We start from the raw sequence: 16127 nt of genomic DNA on the forward strand, positions 1-16127 counted from the left end.
CTATTTGTTTTCTCTAAATTGGGTGAGTTCCTGACTTTGTCAGCTTCAAGTTTTGGTTTTCTTTTACTGTCATATGCTCTGTTCATCTGATTTTAGATAGATCCTTTTAATTTTTGAAACCTAGGGTTTTAAAATTTTTTTTCAAAATTGGGTTTTTGTTTGCTATGTCTTCATCAATGTGGAGCTATTGGACTATAGGATTAGGCTTCCTTCATCAATGTGGGGATCCATTGATTATTGCTTTTTTGCTTTCCCTTTCCATGGGTTTGTCTCCCAAAAACAGAACAAAAACTTTTAATAATATTGTCTATTTTTGTGTTGTGCTTTGTGTGGACCACAGGACCACATGATACATACCCAATTCCTGGTATATAGTTAATTACATTTATCAAGCCCATCTCATTTGCTGGTATATAATTAGGGAAATTGAAAGAGAAATTCGGCTGCCTAATAAAGCAATAATCTATAATAGACTATACTTTTCCACATGCAAGCCCATCTCATACTTTATTCTGTTGTACTTTATATGCAGATGGCTGACTTGACATTCAATTTTGAGATTTATCATGGTAGCCAGTTTGTGTGGAACCCAAATTTGGTATATTTAGGAGGTAGTACTTCTTTTTATGATGAGGTTTACCCAAATAGACTTAGTTGTTTTGAAATATAAGATATGTGTTGTGGTTTGGGGGCAAGTAGTACAAATAGATTTCATTATCTTATTCCTGAAGGTAATTTGGAGCAAAGGTTAAGGCTTATAAATGAAGATAATGATGTAGTTTATATGTATGAGATTCATGCTACATGGCCTATGGATAAGATAACACTATATATTGAAGGTGGTAAGGAGCCACTTGCAATTGAACAGCCATTTGCTAATGAGGAAGTGGTAAATGATGATAATGTGCATGAGGCACCTCAGAATGGTGATGATGTGCGTGAGATGCATAAGGGAGGTAGTGTGGATGCTGAAAGGGGTGGTGGAGAATATTTTGATTGGTTGGAGGAAGGGTTTGAGGGGCCGGATTTTGATGATGATATATTTAGAAATGTAGATGATAGGCCATCTACACATGATGGAGTTAGTGGCAGTGCAGCAACCCCACATAGGCCCTCTAAGGGAAATACTCTAGCTAACAATGACCCACATAGGCCCTCTGAGGGAGATACTCCAGCTAACAATGACCCACCTCTTGAAGATGACATGGAAAGTCTAGTAGATTCTGATGATGATCAGCCAGCACCAACTGCTGTAAAAGAACCTGAGTTTAATGTCCAAACTAACATGAGAAAACCAGTATTACATAAAGGAATGAAATTTCCAAACTCTAAGGTATTGAGGGAATATGCTATAAAGAAGCCAGTAAATATCAAGTTCAAGCTGAATGAGAAGAATAAGATATTAGTTTATTGCATAAATGAATGTGGATAGGGGTGTTATGCATCTCAGCTACCTGGGGAGTTGACATTCCAAATAAAAACATTAAATCCAGAGTACACCTGTCCTAGATCCTTCAAACACAGCCAAGTGACTTCAAGTTATATTGCAAAGAAATTTATGTAGAAGTTTGACAAAAATCCCAATTGGAAAGTGGCTGGTGTTTAACATCATGTGAAGCAAACACTTGAAGTTGACATAAGTTACAGTCAAGTGTATAGGGCAAAAAGGAAAGCTACTGACTTGATTACTGGGGATGAACAGCTGTAACATGGGAAGCTTAGAGATTATGCAGAGATGATAAGACTGAATGATAAAGGAAGTAGGGTTATTTTGTAAACTGAAATGGAAGATGAAAATACACAGCCCAAATTTAAGAGAATGTATATTAGGTATAATGCACAAAAAGTTGGTTTTTTGGGAGGTTGTAAACCAATCATTGGTTTAGATGGGTGCCACCTGAAAGGGAGATTTGGGGGGGGGGGGGCAAATACTTGCTGCCACAGCTAGAGATGCAAATGATAACATTTTCCCAGTTGCATCTGCTATTATTGAGTAAGAAAACAAATATTCATGGCTATAGTTTTTGCAGCAGTTTTCAGATGACATTGAGAATCCAGAACAGCGTAATCCAGTCTTCATCATTGATAGACAAAAGGTATGAACTATAATTGTACTAACATATTTAACCCACATATTTAAAGTTTAATAATACATGCCTTAGTTCAATTCAACATGTTTTACTAACATATTTACTTGATCTGTTTTGTTTAAGAATTAAGGCCTTATACTTGCACTTGAGATGTTGTTCCCAACTTGTGAGCATAGATATCATGTGAAGCATATCTATAATAATTTTAAAGTGGATCAGAAGGGCTTGGAGTTGAAGGATGCACTGTGGAGATGTGCTGGAGCCACAACAATTAGGGAGTTTGAGAGAATAATCCAGGAATTGAAGGATTTAGATGTCAAGGTATGAGAGTATCTTGCTGACATCAACCCTGCACAATGGTTTAAGTCTCACTTTAGTAGTAGAGCTTCGCATGAATGTTTAGCTAATAACTCGAGTGAATCTTTTAATGCCATGATCTTAAAAGTTAGGGATAAGCCAATTTTAGCAATGTTGGAGTGGATCAGAGTTAGGCTCATGACCAAATAATACAAAAAGATGAAAAGTATAGCAAAATACACTAGAAATGTTTGTCCTAATATTCAAGACAAATTAGAGAAGTTAAAACATGAATCTATACCTTTCAGTGCTACTCCATCAGGCAGGTTCATGTATGAGGTTGATAATGGTCGTAAGAGACATGTGATTGACTTGGTTAGGAAAGCATGCAGCTATAGGATTTGGGATTTGACAAGACTTCCTTGCAAATATGGGATTTCTACTATTGTTAAGAACCTGGAGAAAGTGGAGGACTATGTGCATCCTTGTTACTTGAAAGAGACATTTATTGAAACTTACAAAGAGATAATATAGTCAATGCTTGGCCAATTTGAGTGGGTTGAGACTAACCAACATGCTTCTGTTGCTCCTCATGTGTATGAACCACTTGACAAACCACCAAAACAAAGAAAAAGAGATTTTGAAGAGCCAAGGAACCCTTATAGAGTTTCTAGGGTGAACAAGACAATCAAGTGTGGGAAATGCCAGAAAGAAGGACATAATGCAAGAGGGTGCAAGGCAAGCATCACTGGTGAAACTCCATGGTAGAGAAGAGATAGACTTGCTAAAGTAAAAGCTGTAAGAATTTCCATGCTTTGAACTATAGTCATTTCCTCATATATTTCATGTGTATGTAACTTGTATAAACCCTATTTGTAGGCACAAGACAGTAGATCTACAACAACAAAGCAGACTGCAACACCTCAAACTGCATCTCAGCCACCAAGTACTAGATCTCAACCTGCATACAGAGTTTTTGGTCAAACTGCATCTCAACCTGCACCAAACAATAGATCTAAGGCAACAACTCAACCTCCAATTGCATTTAGGGCCAACTGGTTCTCTTCATCCTCACAACCAAGCAGCCATACCCCTAGAGAGACATGAGATTCTTTACCATCTCAGGCAACTCTACTAATATCTATTTTGTTTGTTTTTTTTCCTCTTACTTGCTATTGTTGGACCATCTTGCTAACTACTGGATTTTGGTTATGCAGCCAAGTGCATCTGGTGGTAATGGTGCTACTGCTATTGCTATAGGGTTTAAAGGCAGAAAGTTTGGTGTATCAAGGCCAACAAAGATTCAACCAGTTGGTGGAAAAGGCAAGAAGGTTGTTAGCAAGGGCATAAAAAACAATAAATAAAGATGGAATATGTTAAAGTTTCAACCACTTTTTTTTGTTATAATTCCCACAATTAATGTAACTAGTATTTAAATTGGTTAAGTGTCAAAAACAGTATTGGCAATTTTGGTTGAAAGATGTGTATGTCTGATGTGTGGTGGACTAGTAGTTGGGTTTTGATTGTAAATATGTCTGCATGTGACATAAAGTCACAATGGTTGTCTTCACTTTTGGCAGATTATGACATTATCAGGATTTTATTAATGTTAATGTGCATTGACTCAGGATAAAGTGTTTTGATGTCTTGTGCTTGTCTTTACTTTTGGTGGATTTACATAGGTGTATGTATTGATACAACAAATCATGTGTATGTCATGACCATAGGTCCATTTATGGGTAGATGTAGCATAGAACCAAAATCAATATATATGGATCCATTTATGGACAGGAAGTAAAAACAATAAATAAATTACAGAACATTTGCACAAAAACAACACTTTGTATTTCAAGAAATGGATACAATAATCAGGGACTTAATTCAATTACCCAACCACATTTTAACAACCCTCCAAGCATCATGGCAGATGAAGGGTCCTCACCCTTACATTATTGTTCATTGAGGCAAAACACAACGACAACATTACAAAAATGAAAAATAACCATGACAAACTAGTGCCAGCTTGTACAATCTCTCACTCTCTCTAATCCTCTTAAGTTCCTCCCTAGCTTCTACATAAAGCTCATGAGTTTCTCTTTCCCTCTGGTTAGATCTTTCTTCTATTTCCCTACTTCTCATTTCTCTTTGATTTGCAAGTTGTAGTTCATTCTCAAGCATACTTATCCTTTCACGGACAAGTGGGGTAGTTTCACTCCTACAAGTTTCATTATCCACCCACTGAAAGAAGTCACATTTGGGACCAATCTGATCATTAAAATTACAACAGTTAATTTCACAGTTCACAATCAATCGCAACTAATAATTCAATTCAATTCAAATGAAATACACCAATGGAATTGTTTATTACATTAAATTGACTACAATCAAAGAATCTTCTTTTATAGTTACCAGATTTTCAACTTGTTCATAGGGCACAATTCTCATGGGTACATAAATGGTCATCTAAGGCACGGTAGAAACCATTAGTTGTAGACCCATTGCCAATTGATGAAGACATAGCAAGCAAAAACCCAATTTTGAAAAATAATTTTAAAACCCTAGGTTTCAAAAATTAAAAGGATCTACCTATTATCAGATAAATAGAGCATATGATAGTAAAAGAAAACTAAAACTTGAAATTGACAAAGTCAGGAACTCAACCAATCAAGAGAAGACAAACGGACCAAGCACCAAAAATAAAAAATTCTATTTGTAACAGCTTAAATATTGAACACTGTGTCTCCTTTTTGCTTGGTTTGCTTGCACGATCAAAACCCAGGAGTTTCTCAGTCCATTATCTCAAGCATATTGCATTGTGATCTTCCTTTGGTGAGCACGTTGGATGAGAGTGTGTTTTGGGAGTGAGGAGTGTTTGATATGTTTTTGATGAGTTTATGTGTTAGAGTAATGTCTGCACTGGAGGTGGGTTATGGATGAGTAACGGAGGGAATCACAGGTGAGTAAAGTGTCAAAAATGAAGCCACGAGTAGGCAAACCAAAATAGAGACAAACCACAAGTCGGTAAAGTGCAATTATCCTAAAGATAATGTAGTCCAACAATGGGTTTTTCAAAATTCGCATCCAATTAAAAAATATTGAATTGTGTAATCTATACTATTATTTAAGAGGCTTCATTTGTTTGGATTCCTCAATTTTGATACCCAAAATACCCTTAAATTTACTAGTATGTAAAGCTTAAATAGTAGGGTTAGACATGTAAAATTACCAATTTAAAAAGTCCTAAATTTTAGATAAATTTGAAAAAATATTGCCTATAAAATAGGAACACTCCCACTAACCTACTATTTCTAACATAGTTTTCTAATATTTTATTCTAAAAAAAAAAAAAACACAACTAATGAAATACCCTTAATTTAATATAAACTTATCTTTATCTCTAAATCAAAAGAAATGGTTCAAAATCTTAAATGGATAAAAATTGAAAACAAAAAAACCTAATGAAAAAAGCCACGTTGTATAAAAAAAATTATCTTCCACGTTCCTATTTAGGAAAAAAAAATATATATATAACTATCCTACATTTTATAGAAAAAAAATACCCCAAACAACCCTTTTTTTTTTTTTTTTTTTCAAAGTTTAAAAATAGTACAAGTTTTAGATAACTTCACATTTAAAAACTCAAGTAAAATGTGCTAAAATTTCGGATAAAACTACCACTCTCCCACAATCACAAGTTAACAAAAAAATTTAATTGTTCAAAATTCTTTCTTCTTCCTTAACTAACCATCGATATTGCAAGCAAAAAAAAAAAAAAAAAAAAAAAAAAAAGGTTAACAATTGGATAAGATAAACTACGATGAACTTTCACTTAAAAAAAAAAAAATCCGCCTACAAATTCTCATGAACACAACTTCAAACTTCCATCCATTATCATTAAGTAGTTATAATGTTCTCCCTCCATCCCTATCCTTCATGGCAACAACTACTTTTGTATGTAGCCTTTGTAATGAACGTTGTTTTATGTTTTCAGGATAAAAGTTTGCAATCAATGGTAAGGGACATGAAGTCCGTGCTACAAATGATATGCCACCATTTTGAAGTTCCTTCATGTTGACAACCCGACTGCTAAAGTTCATTATAGAGTCTACATTCCTAACAAAGCAACATCATCTCTAGAGGTAATTATTTGATGTCATCTGGATCTAAATATATGTTAGAATGTATCATGGGAGTTGGATTTGGGAAGTGCCTTCCTAAGTTTAGTAAGCCCAGAGTTACGTGTTTAATATTTTAGTGGATTTTGTATAAGAGATCAAAAAATTATTAAAATTTACCAAAAAAATAGAAGAGCCTCTGAGCATGCGCATGAGCATGTGCTCAGAGGCTAATATTACTTAAAGTTATACAAGGTATAATTTGAACCCAACCTTATCTATATATATAAAAAAAAAATTAATAAAGTGTAAAATTGAAATAATTCAAAAGCTAATATGGCATGTGGCATGGTAGTATGAGGTAAACTAAAAGTCAAATGTCTTTAGTTTTGCCAAGAAACTTGTAGTTGAGCTAACACTTATTGATGATTCAAATAGAAATGTCCAAACTTCAATTTTATATGTATAATAGATTATAGGCAATGTCTCTTGCACACACGTATGTTATACATACTGTGGGAATAAATGAGCCGAGTAAGAGTATTGGGTCGTGGGCCATGCTCGAGGTTATAGGGTAGCCCAAGGAGGGTCGAACCATAAGATAAGCATGTGGGGTAATGGGACAAGGACAAAGACAAGTAATGACGAACGAAGGTTGTCTCTCGAGGATCCAAACTGTCACGCCCCAAACCCGATACCCGGATTTGTGACCATGACCGGCATGCTAATATCAAGCCTAAACCTGATATTAACAAGAACCAACTTAACTTTTTTCAAAACTTTTACAAAAGCTTTCCTCATTCTTTTCATTTTTGTTTCTTTACTTAAAATATATAACCTTTCACTTGACATTCAGAGTATCTACATTGTACTCCAAAGAGTAACATAATTCACTAATTGTTCAAATTCGGAATTTCACATAATACATCTCTTAATACTTTAAGGTATATCATTTCATTAGATCCTAAAATAAACAATGCTTCAAGTCTAAACATCATATTGCTAATTTAGGATCTATACATATAAAACTAATCCAGCTCCTTCCAAAACTCGACTAAGGCTCCCTCTGCTCCAAAATAAAACCTGCTAATTGAAATAGTGGAAGGGGTGAGCTACACAGCTCAGTAAAGGTAAGATATATGAGAATTCAATAAGGATGCATGTAACCAAATCATTTCATTCTATGAATATTCGAACAGGAGAACATCTTTTCATGCATAGTATTTTATACTATTCATAATAATAGCTTATACGCTCATCATAGAAAATAATTGTTCTCCTTTTCTTATCGGGTTAATATTACCAGAACCTTTCGGATTAAACTTCTTTCATTTCCTACAAAGTCACCGTATATATATATTCTCATTACAAAATAATTATTTTAACTTAAATCAGATAATCGGCAACTTTGTATTAAACTATAAACATCTTGACTAATAAGAAAACTTTTCTTTATAAACTTCTTCTCATAGAATACTATAACTTTCATGATAATAAAACTTAACGTTTCATAAAAACAGATATCTGATAACTTTTAAACATAACCTGCACTTTCATCAGAAACTTTATCTTTAATGAACAACTTTCTTTTCATCAGAAACTTCTTATTTTCATGAGAGCTTTTAACTTTTCATAATGCATTTAAACAAAATAATTCTCTCATGATTAATAACATAACATAGTTGTTCATATCATATTGGTTAGTTCATATCTGATAAGCTGTACAGAGAATACCTCATCACATTTGGGTGCCCCCGTGTGTATGATATTGTCCCCTTTGGGAGGCCTGATGGCACATCCCCTCCAAGTTTTGTTCCTCCCCGCCGTCCGTACACATTGGGGAGAAGGCCTTAATCAGATTAGAGTTACGGGCAACCCCATTTCCTCTACTTTAAATGGCCTAGAGTTACGGGTAGCCCCATTTCCTCTACTTTAAATGGCCAAACAGATAATATATTTCCATGGAAAGCCAATAATTAACCCCTACTGGCTGAGTTCAAATTATCAGAGGACATAACCCGAAAACATTTAATACTTTACATCATACTGAAATTTCTTCTTTTGCATAACATTTCATAATCATAGCACTTCCATTCTTTTCATTAAACATCATGTTCGTGAAATCAATAATAGCATCAATATGCTTAAATCATATACATAAGTCTTTCGAAAGCTCACGAACATATCTTTGTCAAAATAATGATTACATGCCATATCTCTAATCGAAAACATTTTAATGCATAATATACTTTAAAATAACCTCATGACTTATCAAATGCCCATATAACTTATCCCTTACCTGAAAGTAGAGAAACCGAGAGCCTAAAGTGAAGGAGCTTAGATTTGGATACTGGTAACACCTAAACCATAAATCAAAGCTTATTACTATCCATAATTCTTTACCATAAACTTCACATTCATCTCAAAGCCTATCTCTTAGAATCAAGGAAGTCCTAATCCCACCTCGACGAGGTTCCCACAAACAAAAATACATTCATCAACAACAAGTACAAAATCCTAGAGAAACCAATATTCTTATATTAATCCCATATCTCTAAAAGAGCTAACTTTATTTCAAAAGGTGCTTTAAGGTCAGGGCAATAATGCATGCATAATTATAAAATCTTTTAAGCATGATCATGTAACTATATACATTCATATGATAACATACAACACGCCGGGCAAAACAGCTTCATACATACAACTGTCTCATGGTTTAGAACCCCTTCCTTGAGTACTAAACCTCAAAACAAGTTACACAAAATTAATCTATGATCGAAACATACCAAAAGATAAGCATATCAAATTATAGCTCAAAACATTCACCCTAACTTGATAATTAAATCCACAAAGTTAGGCATGTCCCTTACTATTCACTGTTCTATTCCAGCAGCATAGGCTCCATTTGTAAAATACAAACGGGCTACTCAAACACATCCAATTGTCATGAAATTTTACATAACTACTCCCCTATATGTCCAGTATATACCATAAAAATTTCGGAGTCAAACCATAAACCCATGATTTACTAAAAATCACGCAAGACAGCATACTCAAATCTGTCCCGTCAGAAATTCATGCAACTTATAAATTAAACCATTAATTTTATGTTCATCCAAATGCTGTGAGACCAATTCAATAACAACCAAAAGTGTCTTAAGTTTCATAGGAATTATCCCTAGCATCCAAATTCACTATATAAAATTTAATACATAATTTAACATGCATGAACACAGAATCTGTCACAGTGATAGCTTCAGAACATATTCTTACAAAATCATCAACAAATAGCAATAAGCCTTAATTTCATTTGGGTATTTTTATACCTATAATTAACATACTAAAATATGTTATTAAACATTAAATAAACCATAATATCATTAAACCTTCAAATCACTAAAACAGAATCACCAATTCAACTTCCAAAAACAGAGCAGAGAACAAAGAGGGAAAGTAAGCAAACAATTATACCATCCAAATACACAAAATCAGATGAGGTTTAATTACTTACCCACAACAATTTGAAGCTGAAACCTTAGGGTTAATTTTTTAATTTCATCTTTAGAGAGGAATATATTGTGTTGGTGAGAAAGGGAGACCTGCCATGTAGAAGCAACAGAAGAAGAGAGAAAGAAGAACAAAGAAAGAGGAAAAGGAGTAGAGAGAGAGGGGCTGGACTTCTGATCTGATGCAGTCAAGAAAATGAGAAAAATGTGAAGACTTTTGGGGCAGCAAAAATCAGATAAGAGAGGTGGAAAAATTGGGGTGGATACGTGTATGGCTAGGGAAAGAAATATCCCACCCACTTTCAACTTTCTTGCATTCACACTTATATATATATATATATATATATATATTCTTTGCATTCACACTCATTTACAAATAATAATATCACTTTACACACACACATATATATATCCTTACCTTTATAAAGTTATATCCATCACATTAAAAGAGCATATATGTTCTATAATATCTCATGCATCATACATAGTTAAAACACCAACAACTATAAATATATATATATATATATATATCTCATAACTTAACCACTAAATATAGTTTTGCACATACTAAATATGTACTTATAATACAAATAGCCATTTTAATTATTTATAATCTTTAAAATTCTTATTCAATGACATTATAAAATAATATATTTATTAAATGCTTTGTAAGTAAGTGGCTTAAAATATTAATAACACTTAACCACTTAAACACATAGTTTAATTATAAAAATTGGGTCGGGGTGTTACACAAACTTCCTTAGGAAACGTTGTGGGGGATTGGAGCCCGGTCGCCCAAAGAATAACATGCAAGAGGGGTACCATACTTCTAAGGATAAGTTTCAGATAAAAGAGTCTACAGTGAATTAGGAAATATCTGAGAAAAATGTTCTACACCTAACCAACTGGCTGCATTTATGTGGAAATGATGCTTGAATAGTGATATTAAGTCTTACAGCTACACACAAAGGTTCTAGGAGGGCTCTGATGGAACAAGCATCCAGAAGATCACTTATACAATCAAAAGGTGGAAGACTAGGATTGAAAAGGAATATGACTATATAAAGAAAAGACCTCCGTGAGAAATGGGGCATGGAATCACTAGCAAAACAAATAAAACGGGGAGAGAACATCTTGTACTTGGACAAACTTGAGTGAATATAAAAACACTTCATCCTCGAACTTGACCGAGAAGTGTTATTCCCTTAAAACTGTGTTTTCTTATATTTCTGGCGTGAATCCAATCTATTGTGGCGCATACATGATTTGCTGAGTCTTACCTGTAAGATCTATTATCTAACAAATATATTGTTTTGGATTCGTTAAACCATTGTAGAGAGCCATTTATGGAAGCCTAGGCAGACAGAAAGAAAGCCCAATAATGAGGGCAACAAAGAATTGACAAAATAGATAGCAAAAACCCATTAGGCTCAAGCGGTAGGAATAATGGATCACAGGCCCAACAAATAAATAAATGGGTCTTGAAGAGGAAAACGGGCTCAAAGAAGCCAGGAAAGAAAGAAATAGCATCCCATGGGCAGTGTATGAGGTAGAAAAGTGAGAAAGGGCCACCGCAGGCCCAAGGTAATGCAAACTAAAAGAGTAAGAGGTTTATGACAGACCCATGAACCCCAAAGATAAGAATAAGGTTATTGGGTCGGGGAAGCCCAATGAAGTTAGTAAAAAGCCCATGTGAGTGTGGAATTAGCAAACGGGCCGAGAAAACCCAAAGAAAGCAATCGGGTCGTAGATGCCCAAAGGAAAGCCCAAAGGGACATAGGAACCCACAAATAAAAGTAAAACAGTGCCCATGACAAGCCACTGAGAAAAGGGATAAACGGCTGGCCCAAAAGATTTCCAACATGATTAAATTATTACGGCAGGAATAACAGTCCAACATTGCAAGAAATAAAGAAAATCAAGAGTGGACCAAAGAAATGTAAGGCCCATCATAAGAGAAAGCCTAGCTCTTGAATGAAGCGGGAAATCAAAGAAAAGCCCACATAAAAGATCAGAAAACACGGACGGAGAGCCTCCAGATCATGGTAGACGCATGAGCAGCAGGCAGACTCTTGGACATATCTGAAAGGAAAGCACGCACAAGGCCCAGGCACCACCAGCCTATACCCAGCCAATAAAGGACGTGGTAGGGCCATGGGCTAGAGGTAAGAGGTAAAGGGGGGTATGGTTTGGTGGTGGGGAGAGGGGAAAATATTTATTTTGCGGCTCCTGCCCAAGCCCTTTTAGGAGGTACGTCTTGCTGGGATGATAGACCACCCAAAAGAGGCAAGTTTGAGGGGGAACCGTTAGGTGCATGCCTTGAGAGTAGAGAAAGAAAACATTTATACCGTGGTAGGAAGAAGTGTTACGGTATATTGAGGAACGAAACAAACCTGCCTCTGTCTGGCAAGGGTGAAAGTCGCACAGACCTGGTGGTCGGCAAGTACGCCCAGACCAGACAAAGGCGGTTAAGGGGTAAAACGGTAAAACATTTATCACGACAGGCACTATAAAAGGGCCTTGCTGTGCCCTAAAAAGTGGATAGAAAAACAGAGCATTTACGGAGTAGAAAGAAAAACAGAGTAAAAGGAAGAGAAAAAAAGATAAGAAAGAAAACAGAGAAGAAAAGAGAGAAAAATTAAGGAAAAATGAGAGGTAATACAGTGGGCATGCACCAGTAGATCGATTTCCCTCTCTCCCCTTTCAAATCTTGCTATCTTCCAAAACGTAAACAAGGATTTCATTTTTGGGCAACAACCATTCAGGTCTGACTCCCTCAAAGCCATTAATCTCCACGGCAGAATCCTTTCCTGGGGAATTACTTGCATTGAGAAGAGGCATTCTCCTCTCTTTGGCTTTGCTTCGGCAGGCTAAACTTAAAACTTGATTTATGCCCATTTGATTAGTTCGTATTATTTTCTTTACTTTCTCTGTGATTGACATCATCATGACTGTAATCATACTTTATAAATAGGGATTACATAGCCATTTATTTTAATAGTCAGAATACTCTGTTTTGGTTATTATTATTATTATATCTGCTTGCCGTAACTCGTCTGAAATAGTTCTGCTTGCCGTAAGTTTACTCCTGGCAGACAAGGCATAAGTTTGTGCATAAACCGGTCTAAGTTGAGTTACAATTGGACCGGCCCTAACTCCCTTACTCATAAACATTCGGGCCCATCACCGCAAGAGGCAGCCTAGCCCAACACACCATACATAAAAAAAGCCCCCACAACCATCATCCATTTCTAGTGGGTTGAGGGTCAAAATCTAGTCCTTACCCATCCTATAGAGTTTATACCCCGTTATTTTTGCACATAAATCATGGCTGCAAAAGGTGTGTGACAGACATGCGTGAAAGAGACATTTCCGATAGATTATATATTAACCAAGCCTTTCGGAGGTGGTGGAAAAGGAGGGAAAGGAGTCCACAAAATAAAAACAATGAAGTCCATTTCAGATAAACTGACTCGAATCCATTGTACATTTGAAAAGAAGCCCAAGCCATATAGACCCATTAGAAATAAAAGCGCAAATCATAATATCCAATGCCATGTTTCGCGCACAAAATCCACTAGTCATTGCTCACTAACCTCCCGACAACGATGCCACTAATCCTGTTGTGTCAATGAACTTTAGTGCTTCTCCCCTATTATGACAAATCAAGCTGGCAAACTTCGGTCTAATCCCACTTGGACTATAGTACAGAAAGTTTATTCTTCATTTTCAAGCTTCAACTAGGATCCATCAACCTCCTTAATTATTGTTTTTTTAAGTTGTTCCAATCATTTTTAAATAAAATACTTTACTTAATTAGAATTATGGTTGTGAGTTCCAGTTAGCTAAACTGGTAAAGTATCTAATGGTTAAATAAGAAATTTTGAGTTTAATCTCCGCCTATACTAAAAAAATTAACTGATGTCTTAGTTTAGTGATAAATAACTATCATCAAGAGTGAACGTCGTAAATTGAAACTCTCTTTAAAAAATGGATAATTTCAAAGTGTTTAGCTTAAGTCTCACTGCAATATAGTCCCTAGTTTCCCACTAAGTCCCTAGTTTCCCACTAAGTGAAAATCTTTTGCTCGTCTTTTCCAAACCAAACAAGAAACTCTATTTGATTTAACATTACAATAATTTGTTTCCTATGGGGTACAGAGTATAAGGAGTCTACTTGTTCTTTTTTTAACACTGCAACTAGTAAAGCTTGGGATTTTATACTGTATGGAGATCATGACTTTATGAGTGACAATGATATTTATTGTTTTTTTGTTAAGTAAAAAAAAGAAGCCCATTGAGAAAGAGAGAGAGAAAACAGTAGAGAAGCCACATCAAATTTGCAATATCAGTTTTAATTGGACAATGTTAATTTATACTTGTCTGAACAAACCATGCAAGAAGAAAATGGAACCAGGGCCCGGCGCCAAGTTGGTGAAGTTTGTACTTGTTATGATTTTAATACAGACTACTAAAAGTTGTCATTATAAACTATTAAAGTTCTATCTCTCTACATCTTTAATTTTTTATATTCATTTGTTTGGTTGTTGCTGCCATGTTGGTATATTTCTTATTTTTTTAATTTCTAGATTTATCCTCATCCCTTTAGATTTAGTCTTCTTTTGTAGACTGACTAATATTAGTCAGTACCAATGTTAAATGATGGTTCCCATAAAGAAAAATTAAATTAAATGATGAAAACAATATTAAATGATGCAGTGGGTGGGGGAAGGGTCGGAATTTAAATATCTATAAATGAATTTCACACATATATACTTAGATTATGTTAGAATAACATTTCTATTTGATATTAAAAAAAATGAAGATAATACTAAAACTCAATAGCAAAAGAGTGAAATGCTAAGTACAAAACTAATAATAATTATCACCTATTTTAATTACTACTAAAAAGGGGAGGATTATAAGTGAATACCATTATGTATTAATCAATAGATGACAAATTTTTCTTCTTGGCGCCCTTGGTAGTTTTCATTAATATTACATTGAAATAGTGCATTGAATCTTGAACACTTCATTATAAACATTAAGAGACGTTTAATATAACTAAATTTCATTAGGAGTTAGTACAAAATTGAAGCATTAATAACACACGATTTTTTTTGAAAAAATAACACACGATTTAATTGGGTGCTATTTATTTATTTTGTTCGAAGTAAAGGTAGAAATTTTAAAGTACCAAAACCCAACAGCCGCTCTCTATTTAATTAGAAGTCCATTTAGCAATATTAAGTTTGCTTACAATGTTCCTCAAAAAAGAAAAGAAAAAGTTTGCTTACAAGTTTTTTTCCCCTCACATTTTACTTTAAAAAAACAAACAAACAAACAAACAAACAGACAAACTCTTTCTAAAAACAAACTAACATTTTTTTTTTGGTCTCGTTTTTAAGTTAAAAGGCCTTGAGAAATAAGATATTGAAAACTTTACCAAGAAAAAATAAAAGCTATAAAAAATTAGGGGATGCCAAACTCACTTTTTGATATGCATTAATTAAAGAAATTAGTAGCAGTTTAGTACATAGAACAGTACTTTAGAGGGAAAAAAGAAGAAGATATTTTATTGTTAAGAAGTTTTTCTTTCCTTTTATTAACGTTTGAAGGCCATTTTTTTAAAGCCTAAACTTACGTTGGTTTGTTTGTTTGTGTTTTTTTTTTAAACGTTGTCTAAGGTGTAACAAATTTGATATTATGAACCGCCTTTTAATTTTGTAAAGGCATAGTAGTTTAATAACTATGCTTATTTTAAGCCCATTGTATGGCATTAATTATTACTTATCAAGTAGAACAATTAACAATATTAAAGGGTTTCTTCAAAAAAAAAAAAAAAACTATATTAAAGGGTTTTTTTTTTTTTTTTTAAGATTTAAATAATAAAATACCAAGTCCTTCCATTTCATCTTCTAAAAAAAAAAAAAAAAAAAAAAAAAAAATCCTTCTATTTCAAAGATTTTACGAATTTATTTATTTGTTTGTATTTACTAGTTTTTGCCTAATAAAAAGCTTATGTGGTTTTTAGGGGTATTTTTGGAGTACAAAAAGTGGACACAAAAATTTGTATTATAATTTTATATAGTAATTGGATTCTCAAAAAAATAATTATAT

At 34.2% G+C, this 16127-nt stretch overlaps 1 long non-coding RNA gene across 1 annotated transcript; it reads right to left on the reverse strand.

Moving 5' to 3' along the window:
• Positions 1–7364: 7364 nt before the first annotated feature.
• LOC126692049 (uncharacterized) lies at positions 7365–10318 on the reverse strand. Its single transcript, XR_007644930.1, has 3 exons — positions 10014–10318; positions 8802–8862; positions 7365–7585 (listed from the first exon to the last, which is right to left on the reverse strand). It is a non-coding gene; the product is annotated as an uncharacterized LOC126692049 (long non-coding RNA).
• Positions 10319–16127: the final 5809 nt, after the last annotated feature.

This window comes from Quercus robur, chromosome 7 (genome assembly GCF_932294415.1).
Source record: "Quercus robur chromosome 7, dhQueRobu3.1, whole genome shotgun sequence".
NCBI lineage: Eukaryota > Viridiplantae > Streptophyta > Magnoliopsida > Fagales > Fagaceae > Quercus > Quercus robur.